We start from the raw sequence: 14,761 nt of genomic DNA on the forward strand, positions 1-14,761 counted from the left end.
GTCTTGCAACTTTACACAGTGTGAGGTGTTGAGACTGTTTGATTTATCCACTGGGGCATAGTATAGAGTTAGTCACGGTTGACCTTAGGTTTGGGACCGTGCATTTAAAGTTGTCCACGACTCATTAAGTATCAATTAGGAGATATAATAGTTGGTCTTGAACTTGAAACATTAGTCCTAGGGGGAGCATTGTCTGAGTACCCCATTTTTATCGATTGCCTTTCCTCTCACTTATTTGTTCCTCTCTTTTTTCTTTCTTTTATCTCTATTTATATTACATTTCATCAACATAATCATTCTTCATCTTCATTTGGTTAAGTAGCAATCTTAATATTTTTATTCCCTACTCCCTGTGCATACGATACCCCACTTACTTGGGATTTATTACTTAGACAAACACGTGCACTTGCGAGTAATACGCAAGGGGCGTTATCAAGTTTTTGGTGCCATTGCCGGGGAGTAGGCGTTTAGAGATACTTTGCACTTTGTTATCTTAGCCATTCATCATTCATTCTACTTCATATCTTCTTATTCCATCATCGTTCTGATTTATTTTTTTTATTTTGGTGTAGCTCCAGGTTATGACCCGAGGGAACCCTTCAATATTAATTGAAAGTGTTCCTGACGTACAGTCAGAAGAAAGGGTAAAGAACTTGTGCAAGAACTGTTGAATCTAGCTGAAGTGGATGTTGGACGGTCTGACAACATGGCAGAACAGAATGAACAACAGAGAACACTTTCTGATTACGCTAGACCGTCGTTATTGGGGGCACAATCTAGCATTGTGCGGCCCCCGATTACAGCTACGAACTTTGAGCTAAAGCCAGCATTCATCCAAATGATACAGCAGTCGGCGCAGTTCAATGGTTTCGCCAATGAGGATCCAAACAACCATATTGAAAACTTCTTGGAAGTTTGTGACATGCTTAAGATTAGCGGTGTTACGGATGATACTAAAAGATTGTGGGCTTTCCCATTTTCTCTGAAAGGAAGAGCAAAATAGTGGCTACATTCTTTACCACGAGCATCCATCACGACATGGAATGAAATGGTCAAAGCTTTTCTTGCAAGGTACTTCCCTCCATGGAAATCGGCGAAGCTTCGTAATGAAATATCGTTGTTTGTTTAGATGGAGCTTGAATCCTTGTTTGAGACATGGGAGCGATTGAAGGATCTCTTGCGGAAGTGTCCACAGCATGGTTTCCCCGTATGGATGATCATTCAGACTTTTTACAACGGGTTGAATCCCAAGTACAAGACAAATTCTAGATGCCACCACAGGAGGTACAATGGAGAATCAGACCACTGAAGAAGCCCGATAATTGGTAGAGGAAATGGCCATGAATAGCTACCGATAGAATGCAAGGGAAAAAAAAAAAGTGGCCGGACTCCATGAAATTGATGCGGTTACATCCTTAGCAGCCCAAGTATAGGCATTGAGCAAGAAATTAGATACATTGACTTCACCAAGAGTGGCCGCAATCACGAGTTGTGATGGTTGTGGGGATTCACATATGCCATCTGATTGTCCTATTTCAATTGCTACTTCAGCCCCGATTGAACAAGTAGACTTTGTGGGAAATTCGGGAAGGGTACAAGGTAACCCTTATAGCAACAACTACAACCAATGGTGGAGGATCCACCCCAATTTCTCATGGAGAAACCAAGGGCAGCAAAAGGCCATAACACCACTGGGTTTTCAACAACAACAAACTCCAAACATGGAAGAATAGAGTTTTAGGCTTGGGAATCTAGATGACCGACTTAGAGAAAGCCTTGACTTTGTACAATCATCGGATACACGGTTACAATTAGTCGAGGCTACACTTCATAACCATACTGCTACATTGCACAATCTAGAAAATCAAGTGGGGCAAATCATGAAGTCTCTATCAGAGAGACTACAAGGAAGCTTGCCAAGTAATACCGAGACTAATTCGAGAAAACATGTGAAGGTGATCACTTTGAGAAGTGGTCATGAGGTTGAGGATAAGCTTCCAAGTGAGAAGACTAATGTTAAAGCACCCGAGGTCGTGGAGGTTGAGGAGAGAGCTAACAAAGAGAAGGAGGTGGAACCCCTACCTTATAAGCCAAGAATCCTGTATCCTTCAAGATTGACGAATGACTAAAATAATGAGCAATACAAGAAGTTCTTGGGTAGATTGAAGCAATTTCACATCAACATTCCTTTTGTGAAGGCGTTGTCTCAAATGCTTGGTATGCCAAGTTCTTGAAAGATCTTTTCACCAACAAGAGGAAATTGGAGGAGAGTGCATCAATGATCTTAGTTGCCTCTTGCTCGATGGTGTTGCAAAAGAATATGGCGAACAAGAAGAAAGACCCCGAAAGCTTTGTGATTCCGTGCAACATTGGCAATTTGGGTGAAGAGATGGCATTGGTGGATTCGGAGGCTATTATTAACGTCATGCCATACTCGTTCTTTCAGAAGGTAGGCTTGGGAGAGCCTAGGTCCACTCTGATGACATTGCAATTGGTGGACCGAACGGTGAGACATCCGAGGGGCATCATTGAATACGTACTTGTCAAGGTGGACAAGTACATATTTCCTGTAGACTTCGCAGTGTTGGATGTTGATGAGGATGTAGATGTTCTTTTGATACTTGGAAGGCCATTCTTGTACACCTTCAAGGCACTTATCGACATGGACAACAGGGAGTTGACACTGAGGGTTGGAGATGACAAGCTCACATATCGCCTCGCCAAAGCCATGTGATATTCTCTCAACTTTGATAATACTCTTTATTTTATTGAAACTACTGATGAACTTAGCAATGAATATGTGTAGGAAATGTTGAATCCGGACCCGTATGAGGAGTTGCTAGACAAAGAAATGTAGAAGGAAGAGGTGATGATACTTGGTTTAGAGGAGAAGGTACCATCTACTCCGGGTATCATGAAGAAGATGCTCCGGAAGATGAACTCTTAAGTGGTAACAATCTCGACAACTCTCCCTCTACCTTCAAAAGGCTATGTTCATCATGCTTCCATGTCATGGGTAAGTGGGGAACCTTCATCTATGAGCACCCGTGAGGTAAGACAAGATACATCAAGCTAAGTGACGTTAAACAAGTGCTTCATGGGAGGCAACCCAAGTTTTTACTATTTTCCTAGTTTTTAGTTTACTGTTTGCATGAATAAGGCTTTAAGTGTTGGCGTCTTGATTTTAAGATGCTATTACTATGATTTTCTCGTGGACATTTTAGTGTTATCCTGTGATTAAATGTTTATGGCGAAGTTGTTGGTCGTTTGAGAGAGTTTTTTTGTGTTTTTCATTGGTATACTTTGTATGATAAGGCAGACTCTGAGTGAATTTATATGTTCAGGAATTTTTTACAGAGCCTGTAGAGTTTTCTAAGGCATCCAGAGAAAACGCACGGCCGTGTGTAATTTCCACAAGCCCGTGGGTCTCTACTGCGAGCTCCTCCCGAGAGGACACAGGGATGTGGACTCGCCCCTGTGAACGACCTTGTGATGGTCCACACCCGTGGGTAATTTCCACATGGGTGTGTGTTGTCGTGTATAGACTTAGAGATTTTTTTCGAGAGGACACACGGGCGTGGACTCGCCCCTGTCGATAACCCTATGATAAACACACGGGCGTGGGTAATTTCTGCATGCTCGTGTGGTTGTATTTAGAAGGGCGTGAGAGTGACCCTGTGAGCAGGTTCTGTGAAGGTCCACACCCTTGTGGAATTTCTGCACGGCCGTATGAAACACTTAGAGATTTTTCTTGGATTGACAGAGAAGCCACAGGGGCATGCGTCTGCCCGTGTGGGTCGGCCACATTGGCGTGGGTAATTTCTGCATGCTCGTGTGGTTGTATTTAGAAGGATTGAGTGTCATCCCTAAAGCACACAGGACCGTCCGTTTGCCCCTATGGGTCTTTCCTATGGAGTCACACGAGCGTGGGTAATTTCCACACGCCCTTGTGAATGTACAAAAATGTAAGAGCCGTAAGTTTTCTTTAAAATCCTTTCGTTCTTCTTCATTCTCACACTCTGACACGTCCGTATATGAGTGTAAACAGCAAGTGCACGGGTGTCGAAGTAATAATCCCAGATGAGTGGGTATCATATCCACAGAGAGTAGGAAATAAAGACACTTGAGTTGTTTCTTAACTAATGTGAAAGTTGAATAGTGACAAGTGTGGCAAAATATGAAATAATGAAAATAAACACAACAACATAGAAGGCACAAGTAAAGGAGAAGGTAAGGCAATCGATAAAGATGGGGTACCCGGATATTGATCTGCCTAGGACAATCATTTCAAGTGCAATAACCCTCTATTATACTTCCTAATTGATGCAACAATGAGTCATGGAAATCCTTAATTACATGATCCCAAATCTAAGGTCAACCATGTCTAACTCTATACATGTCCCAAAGGAAAGATTGAATAACCTCTCAACCTCGCACTCGCATAGAATTGCAATGAGCTCTAGGGATTCTAAGTGATAAACCCTATTCCAATGTATAGACCTAACCATTTGGTCTAGGTGAAAGATCCCTAGCCACAATTTAGCCCTAGATGCCAAAATCATTTCAACGCTTCACTCCGTTGCACTCGCAACTAAGCCCCAGTGGAAGTTCATCCCTTAGCCCATTCACTCTACTATGGCCGCAAAGAACACCTGGAACGTGGAGGTCGGATAAATCACACTAGAGGGGAAAGGGGACACTCTTCTACCTCTCGACTCACCCTCTCAACCCTCTCCAATCTAGCTTTGTTTAACTCTCATAGTGTGTCACTCACTCACAAGAGTTACCAAAAAGAATTCTCAACCCTAGTGTCACTCTAGGGGAGTATTCATACAATCAAGTCTCTAAGATTGGAACTCACAATAAACATCAATTAATTGAAAGCATCATAAAAAGGTTTAATGAAACGAATACATCCTAGGGTTCACAAATTCCCAAGTACCCACTAGGGGTTTAGCTCTCCATGGAGCTAGATACAATCAATGAAATCGAATGTAAAAACAAAGCATCCATAGAAAAACTTCCTCATTAGTCGTGGCGATGGTCTTGTGGAGAGTCCTCTACCTGTCGCAAGGGTCCCATTATCTGGCCTAGGATACACCTCGTCGGATCGGTGCCGACTAATGCTCTCCCACTAACCTTCTTCCAAATGGCACGCTATTTCGGAGCCGTAAAACCTCTCCAAAGCCCTAGCCAATACCTATCAAAACCCTAGCCTCCAACCTCTCTCAAGTTGGGGAAAAGATGGAGAAAAAAATGCTGAAATCGGGGCTGAAAAAGGCTTTTAAAGGGTTGGAATCAGGAATCCACACGCCCATGCGGGCGCCTCTGAGGATTTTTCACACTGCCATTTGGAATTTCCACACGCCCGTGTGGATTCTTTGGTTTCCTGTTTTCTCGGCCAACTGTAAACAGTGCTGCTACAATATCTTTGCTACATAGTATCGGGAATCCACACGCCCATAGTGCTGCTATAGTATCGGCCTGAAATACTCCTGAATCCATACTTTCATCGAGGTAACACGAATGGGCACACGTTTACGTCGTAGATCGCCTTGCTTCTTCAATAACGGACATGTTGGTGGAGATCTTGTTCTATATGCACAAGTTAGAATGCGTGAATGTGACTGCCCTTGTGGCCCTCCAAATAGTTATGCTAACTCAAATACGAGGAGGTTGGCACACATTCCTGCATCGGGAACCTGACCTATTTCTTTGCGTTTGAACCTTTAGCAAGATTTCCTCCAAAATTAGTGCATTACGACCCACATTGGTTTCTTTCTCTCATAATCGGCCTCACAACCCGACCTGGATAAAAGTAACATAAATACACCCATATTTCCAAAGCACCTTCTTCAAGATCCCCGGGGTAGATGGTAGTTCTACCGTCGAACCAAGCATCATTACTTCTTCATTGTCCTCCTCTTGGTCGAACAAGCCTTCGTATGGATCCAGATTGAACATTTCCTGCGTGTATTCATCAACAATCTCATTAGTAACATCTAGAAAATACAAAGTATCATCGAAATCAAGAGAATACCGCATGGCATCAGCAAGGCGGTATGTGAGCTTGTCATCTCTGACTCTCAATGTTAGCTCTCCCCCATCTATGTCAATCAGGGCTTTGCAAGTCTGCAAGAATGGCCTCCCAAGTATCAAGGGTACATCTGCATCCTCATCGATGTCTAGCACTACAAAGTCAACCAGAAAATGTACTTGTCCACCTTGACAAGCACGTCTTCGATGATGCCCCTCGGATGTCTCACCATTCGATCCGCCAATTGCAAAGTCATCTGAGTAGGCCTAGGCTCGCCCAAGCCTAGCTTTTGAAAGAAGGTGTATGGCATGACGTTGATACTGGCCCCTGAGTCCGCCAATGCCATTTCTTCACCTAGATTGCCAATATTACACGAAAAGATGAAGCTTCCCGGGTCTTTCTTCTTGTTCGGTATGTTCTTTTGCAAAACCGGCGAGCAAGATGCATCTAAAATCACTGAAGCACTCTCCTCTAACTTCCTCTTGTTGGTCAATAAGTCTTTCGAGAATTTTGCAAACTTAGGCATTTGGACCAATGCCTCAACAAAAGGAATATTGATGTGGAGTTGTTTGAACAAACTCAAGAACTTCTTGTACTGTTCATCCCCTTGGTCATTCTTTAGTCTAGAGGGATAAGGGATTCTTGGCTTGAAAGGTGGGGGTGCCACCTCCTCCTTTTTGCTTGCTTCCTCCTCAACCTCTGTAACCTCGGGTGCGTGTTCATTTGGCTTCTCACTTGGAAGCTTACCCTCACCTCATTACCACTTCTCAAAGTGATCGCTTTCATATGCTCTCTAGGATTGGTCTCGGTGTTACTCGGTAAACTTCATTGTGGCCTTTCCGATAAGGACTTCGCAATCTGCCCTACTTGATTTTCAAGATTATACAAAGAGGCGGTGTGATTGCGAAGTGTAGCCTTAACTGATTGGAACCTTGTATCAGATGATTGTACAAACCTAGTTAAGGTATTCTCCAAATTGTTCATTCGGGTCTCCAAACCTGAAACTCGGTTCTCCATGTTTGGGGCTTGTTGTTGGAAACCCGGTGGCCCTATGGTCTTTTGTGGACCTTGGCTGCTACACAAGAAATTGGGATGACTTTTCCAACCCAGATTGTAGGTATTGTTGTATGGGTTTCCTTGATTCCTCATGCCATTACCCACAAAATCGACATTCTCAACCGAAGATGCATCACCAATAGAGATCGGCCAATTGGCGGGAGCATGTCCTCCACCACACCAGGTGTAAGTAGTCATGCCCGCCACTTTATTTGAAGTTAGGAGATCTAACTTCTTACTCAATGATTCCAATTAATCCGCCAATGAGGTTACTGCATCTATCTCATGGAGGGCGGCCACCTTTTTCTTCTCCTTGGCATTCCATTGGCAGTTGTTTAACCCTATTTCTTCAATTAATTGACGAGCCTCACCGGGGGTCTTGCTACCTAAGGTACCTCCTGCTGTCCCATCCAAGAGCTGCCTTGTACTTGGATTCAGACCATTATAAAAGGGCTGAACAATCATCCACTCCGAAAATCCGTGTTGCGGGCACTTTCTCAGGAGCTCCTTAAACTTTTCCTATGTCTCAAATAGAGACTCCAATTCCAACTGTACAAAAGACGAGATCTCAATCCTAAGCTTTGCCGATTTTCCGGTAAGGAAATATTGGGCAAGAAAAACTTCTACCATCTCCTCCCATGTGGTAATCGGGGCTCTAGGTAATGAGTTTCTCTATCCCCTTTAAGGAAAATAGGAAGGCCCTCAACTTGATGGCATCATCCATCACCCTGTTTATCTTCAGCATATCACACACCTCGAGAAAGTTCTCTATATGACTGTTCGGATCCTCATCGGCCAAACTATTAAATTGTGCGGATTGTTGCAACATGTGGATGAATGCCGGCTTCAGCTCAAAGTTCTGAGCTGTAATCGGGGGACACACAATGCTCGATTGTGTCCACAATACTAAAGATCTGGCATAATCGGATAATGTCCGCTGCTGCTCATTCTGTTCTGCCATATTTTCAGATTCTTCTACTTCCAAATCATCTAAATTAGACTGTTCTTGCATAGGTTCTTTCCTTTTTCTTCTCAGTGTACGTTCAAGCTCGGGATCTTCTTCAATCAGTATGGAGGGGTTCCCTCGAGTCATAACCTGGAGCTGCACCCAAAAAGAAAGAAAAAGAAATTAGAACGATGATAGAATAAGAAAATATGAAATAGAGTGAATAAATGAATAGCTAAAAAAACAAAATGCAAAGTATCTCTAAACGCCTACTTCACGGCAACGATGCCAAAAACTTGACACGTCTGTATATGCACGTAAACTGAAAGTGCACGGATGTCGAAGTAATAATCCCAGATGAGTGGGTATCATATCCATAGAGAGTAGAGAATAAAGACACTTGAGTTGTTTCTTAACTAATGTGGAAGATGAATAGTGATAAGCGTGACAAAATATGAAATAACGAAAATACAAACAACAAGATAGAAGGCACAAGTATTGGAGAAGGTAAGGCAATTGATAAAGATGGGGTACCCGGATATTGATCCGCCTAGGACAATCGTTTCAAGTACAAGAACCCTCTATTATACTTCCTAATTGATGCAACAATGAGTCATGGAAATCCCTAATTACATGATCCCATATCTAAGGTCAACCATGTCTAACTCTATACATGTCCCTGAGGAAAGATTGAATAGCCTCATAACCTCGCACTTGTATAGAATTGTAATAAGCTCTAGGGATTATAAGTGATATACCCTATTCTTATATATAAACCTAATCCTTTGGTCCAGTGAAAGATCCCTAGCCACAGTTAAGACCTTGATGCTAAAATCACTTCAAAGATTCACTCCGTTGCACTCGCAAGTAAGCCAAAGTGGAAGGTCATCCGTTAGCCCATTCACTATACTATGGCCGCAAAGAACTCTTGGAACGTGGAGGTAGGATAGATCACACTAGAGGGGAAAGGGGACGCTCCGCTATCTCTCGACTCACCCTCTCAACCCTCTCCAATCTAGTTTTGTCTAACTCTCATGGTGTGTCACTCATTCACAAGAGTTACCAAAAAGAACTCTCAACCCTAGTGTCACTCTAGGGGAGTATTAATACAATCATGTCTCTAAGATTGGAACTCACAATAAACATCAATTAATTGAAAGCATAATAAAGAGGTTTAATGAAACTAATGCATCCTAGGGTTCACAAATACCCAAGTACCCACTAGGGGTTTAGCTCTCCATGGAGCTAGATACAATCAATGAAATCGAATGTAAAAATGAAGCATCCATAGAAAAACCCCCTCGTTAGTCGTGGCGATGGTCTTGTAGAGAGTCCTCTACTCGTCGCAAGGGTCTCTTTGTCCAGCCCTAGCCAATACCTCTCAAAACCATAGCCGCCATCCTCTCTCAAGTTGGGGAAAAGATGGAGAAAAGAATGCTAAAATCGGGGCTGAAATCGGCTTTTAAAGGGCTGGAATCGGGAATCCACACGCCCATGTGGGTGCCCCTATTGATTTTTCACACGGGCGTGTGGAATTTCCACACGCCTGCGTGGATTCTCTATTTTCCTGTTTTCTAGGCCGGCTGTAAATAGTGCTGGTACAGTATCTTTGCTACAGTGTTTTTCATAATACCCTACTACAGTATCGTCCTGAAATATTGCCGAATCCATACTTTCATCGAGATAATGCAAATGGGCACACGTTTACATCATGGATCGCCTTGCTTCTTCAATAACGGACATGTTGGTGGAGATCTTGTTATATATGCACAAGTCAGAATGCTTGAATGTGCCTGCCCTTGTGCCCCTCCAAATAGTTGCGCTAACTCAAGTACGAGGAGGTTGGCATATATTCCTGCATCTGGAACACGACCTATGTCTTCGCGTTTGAACCTTTAGTAAGATTTCCTCCAAAATAGGTGCATTACGACTCACATTGGCTTCTTTCTCTCATAATCGGCCTCACAACCCTACCTGCATAAAAGTAACATAAATACAGCCATATTAGCGTTAAAACCCGAGAAAAGTAATGCTCAACACAAGGAAAGAACACTTTGTATTCTTATCGCACAAGCACTTATCACACTCCCAGTTACTCGGATAACATTCCTAACCCTTCTCCCGACCTCACACCGTTGATTTAGAGAGGTTTACTCAAGTTTTCTTCCCGAATTCAAAGTTTTTAAGTTCAACTCGTCGGTAACCCGTAATTCTCTCTTTTCTTCATCATATTTGATTTTATTCAATTAGAATGGTAAATGTTGCATCATTTCTACAATTAGATGGTTATTATATTATTAGAAAGAGTTTAAAAATGAATCTAAGATGTATTTTTGGAGTTTTAGCTTGCGACCGTGCAGTTTTCACGCCCGTAGATCCACACGGGCGTGTTGAATTTCAAACGATCGTGTGGATTTCTACAACACTAATCTTGTGAGCCAATTCGATAGATTTCTTTTTAATTCTTGCAGATATGGCACCTAGGATGAAGATTACGGCCGGCAAACATCCCAGAGAGCAGTCTCCGGAGATAGAGTGCATAGAGTTCGCTATTCGTGAGCACCAGGCTCAGTTTGAGCGATTGTCGAAGCTTAGGTTCGGACAGACTCGCTTCCTAGATACGAGCATATTGTGAGATATACAGGATGGAGATGAGTTGGTGGATGAGGTAGAGGATCTCGTCTTGGTGGGAGGTTTGAGACAGTTACTGACGATTAGAGAGCCTGCCATCCGTGTGCTTAGCCTCGAGATGTTATCATCATTCGATTTCGACTGTTCTTATGACAGATTCAACAGTGTCGATGCTATATAGTTTAGAGCATTGGGGGATCACTACAGCATGGGCGTGACACATTTTTCAATCCGGTTGGGATACTATGAGGAGGCATTCACAGGAACTAACGAGTACGCTCAGTTGCCGACATATTATCCAAGCACCTTGACCCCGCAGAGAGCATATGGAGTGTTATGCGGTCAAGGCCAGTATGAGCCAGGGCTGTCCAAGGACAAGTACCTTTCTCGACGTGCATATAGATACTTGCATGCTATTAGTACCTTTCTCAAGCCCATACATCACGAGACTCATCTTGGTGATGGGTCTACTGGACACGATTCGGTGGGCCGAGAAGGCAATTGTACGCGCCCCCCCTAAGCATTGAGATACTGAGATTGATGGGATTGGTGCGCATACACAGTCCTGGTATGTATATATTGGTTACACCTACCCCAGAGGTAGCAGAGGGAGGAGATGATACTACAGATGATACTACTGAGATTGATGGGATTGGTGCGCAGACACAGTCCTGGTGTGTATATATTGGTTACACCTACCCCAGAGGTAGCAGAGGGAGGAGATGATACTACAGAGGATCCTCAGCCTACCCTCGAGCCTCAGCCTATGTCGATGGATGCAGATGTGCCTCCCCTAGCACAGGAGCCACCTTCAGTGTGCATTTTCTCTCCACCTCGAGCCCATGATCATTTTGAGAGGATTGAGAGTGCTATGGGATACTCTAGAGTGATTTGACTGAGGTTCGTGTACTACAAGCCATGAACCACGTGGAGGTGATGTCCCATCTTGCCATTCTACAACAGTTATTAGAGCGAGATGAAACGTCACCGTTCGCTACCTCTCGACTCACCCTCTCCAATCTAGATTTGTCTAACTCTCGTGGTGTATCACTCACTCACAATGGTTACCAATAAGAACTCTCAACCCTAGTGTCACTCTAAGGGAGTATTCATACAATCAATGCATTCAAGATTGGAACTCAATAAAAACATCAATTAATTAAAACGTAATAACAAGGTTAAATGAAACGAATACATCCTAGGGTTCACAATCCAAGTACTCACTAGGGGTTTAGCTCTCCATGGAGCTAATTACAATCAATGAAATTGAATGTAAAAGCAATAAATCCATAGAAAACCCCCTCGATAGTTGTGACTATGGTCTTGTGGAGAGTCCTCTACTCGTCCAAAGGTCCCTTTGTCCGGCTTAGGATACAGCTCACCGGATCGGTGCTGTCGAAAGCTCTCCCACTAACCTTCTTCCAAATGGAGCACGATGTCAGAGCCGTACAACCTCTCCCAATCCCTAGCCAATACCTCTCAAAACCCTAGCCACAGTCCTCTCTCAAGTTGGGGAAAATATGGAGAAAAGAATGCTGAAATCGGGGCTGAAATTGGGAATCCACATGCCCCTGTGGATATTCCACACAGGCTTGTGGAATTAACACACGGGCGTGTGGAATTTCCACAAGCACGTGTGGCTTCTCTGGCTAACTCCTTCTTTGGCCGGTTGTGAACAGTACCTGCTATAGTATTTATCTACAGTGTTCCTACAATGCCCTCTCATTGTACTGGTCCAAAACACTCCCGAAGCCATGCTTTCATCCAGGTAACATAAATGGGCACACGTTTACGTCGTAGATCACTTTGCCTCTTCAATGAATGGCTGCGTTGGTGGAGATCTTGTTACACATGCACAAGCCGGAATACTTAGAATGTGACTGCCTTTGTGCCCCTCCAAATCATTGTGCTAGCTTGAATACAAGGAGGTTGGCACACATTCTAGCATCTTGAACATGACTTATGTCTTCGCGTTTGAACCTTCTCAAGATTTCCTCCAAATGGTGCACTCATGATCTACATTGGCTTCTTTCTCTAAGATTTGGCTTCACAACCCTATATGCACGAAAGTAACATAAATACACACATATTAGTGTTAAAACCTGATAAGTGTCTAAATGTACATATTTTAATATATGTATTTGTTACCTCTACCATGTATTTTTATTAGAAGATGTTTATTTGAAGGCATACTGGCATTTGTGGATACTATTCTGAGAGCATTTGTGGAGTTTGACTACCCCAAATAGTGTCAATGAGGGGCTCAATGAAGACCTCATTGAGCCAGTATACCACCTCAATGAGGTCCTCATTTAGCCCGTATACCACCTCAATGAGGTCTTTATTTAGCACATTTTTGGAGACGGATTGTGGGGGTATATGAGGACTTTTGGAAGACATTTTGAGGGACTTCTTGGCAGCCAACACTTGGGGAGAAGAGGAGAAAGAAAGACATCATTTTGGCGAGTGTTTTGGCGTGAGGCTTGGAGAGATCTAGGGCTTGAACTTCAAGGGGAGAGCTTCATCATCAAAGGAGGAGGAGCATTCGGCCTTCCTTGGGTTAGAGGAATCGTCATTCGGCCGGCATTCTCCATCCTCATCATCATTCCATTTATGCATTTACTTCTTGTTTTTGTTGTGTTTGAGATACTTGTTTGTGTGATGGCACACTAGACCCCCAAGGCCACCGGATGTAGGTGAACCTTGGGGGGTTCATCATGTATTTTGGATGCTTCACTTTTATTTGGAATGCATTGGTGTGATTTATTGTTTAGTTCATTGTGTTTTATGCCTAGAACTATTATGTGGAGAAATCCTTAGTTCTTGTTTGAGTTATACACGTTGACGTGACCTACTCGCATGTACTAGATCATTATTGAGCTAGTAGGGGAGATCTTTGACCAACATGCCGAGAAATTGGATGCAGGTTGCCCCTCCGAACCATGACGATGAACTTAGGTTAAGTGTATCCTTGTTGCGCGATCTCCATTCACTTAATGCAATCGTAGGAATATGATTAAGGAGAGATCCTTGTCATCATTTGTACAGGATTAGGGTTTAACCACCGAGAAATTGGGGTTGAACTATTGTTGAGGTCCTTCGGTCTAAATCATCCTTGCTATCTTATTCTTGTGCATCCATACATTTTGATGACCCCTCTTGGGAATCCTCATCCCTAGACCTATTCTTATCATCATTGCTCTTGTGATCTTCTTGCTCGCCTTGGAATTGTTATATTTGTGTTTTATTAATATTCTTGTATGTATTAGAGTACTACTCCATGCTTAAGTTGTACGGTTAGAAAGTGAGTGATGGAGGAGTAATAGGAGCTCCTTAGCCCCATCGAATACAATCCTTGGGCTTTTGCACAAGGTATTACTTGGCGACCCCATACACTTGCGGGTGATAAACCAAGTTTTTGGCGCCGTTGCAGGGGACTTTAAGGGATTCTAGGAATCTTCTAGCTTATTGCCCTAACCATTTTTTTTCTTTTCTTCTATTTCTTCTTTTCATTTGTCTTACTTCTTTTTGAGCTTAACTTTATTTATCTTTATTGACTTTGCAAGGTACTGTGCATGATACGAACAAATCCGTCATATTTAGTTGCACAAGACAGTGAAATTGAGAGAACTTTGCATTGAAGACTTAGAGAAGTGGGTGAAAGGACTAGTGAAAGAAACATCAAAATTGAGGACACAAAATGTGTAATCATGGGCGAAGAAAGACATACTTTATTCGAATATGAAAGGCAGCAATTCACGGGCGAAGAATTTAGTGTGCAAGTGCCATCCATCGCCACAAACAATTTTGAAATCAAAGCAAGCACCATCGGCATGATCCATAATTCAATCTAATTTAATGGTCTTACGAATGAGGATGCTCATGATCATCTTGCCCGTTTTCTCCAAATTTGTTCCGCTTTCAAGATAAATGGAGTGACAGATGATGCGATCCGCCTTTGACTTTTCCCATTTAGTTTAAGAGATGGGGCATATCGGTTGCTCACATCCTTAACACCGGGATCAATCAAAACATGGAAAGATATGGTTGAAAAATTTTTGGGAAGGTATTTTCCTCCAAGAAAAGCGGCG

General features: G+C 42.9%; 2 non-coding genes across 2 annotated transcripts; one reads left to right on the forward strand and one right to left on the reverse strand.

Annotated features, from left to right (window-relative positions):
- Positions 1 to 1,096: 1,096 nt before the first annotated feature.
- On the reverse strand, positions 1,097 to 1,203 carry LOC120256203. Its single transcript, XR_005535229.1, has one exon. It is a non-coding gene; the product is annotated as a small nucleolar RNA R71 (small nucleolar RNA).
- A 6,365-nt stretch (positions 1,204 to 7,568) lies between these two features.
- LOC120256204 lies at positions 7,569 to 7,675 on the forward strand. The gene has a single exon (XR_005535230.1). It is a non-coding gene; the product is annotated as a small nucleolar RNA R71 (small nucleolar RNA).
- The last annotated feature ends 7,086 nt before the right edge of the window (positions 7,676 to 14,761 follow it).

This window comes from Dioscorea cayenensis, unplaced genomic scaffold, assembly GCF_009730915.1.
Source record: "Dioscorea cayenensis subsp. rotundata cultivar TDr96_F1 unplaced genomic scaffold, TDr96_F1_v2_PseudoChromosome.rev07_lg8_w22 25.fasta BLBR01001337.1, whole genome shotgun sequence".
NCBI classification, from domain to species: Eukaryota; Viridiplantae; Streptophyta; class Magnoliopsida; order Dioscoreales; family Dioscoreaceae; genus Dioscorea; species Dioscorea cayenensis.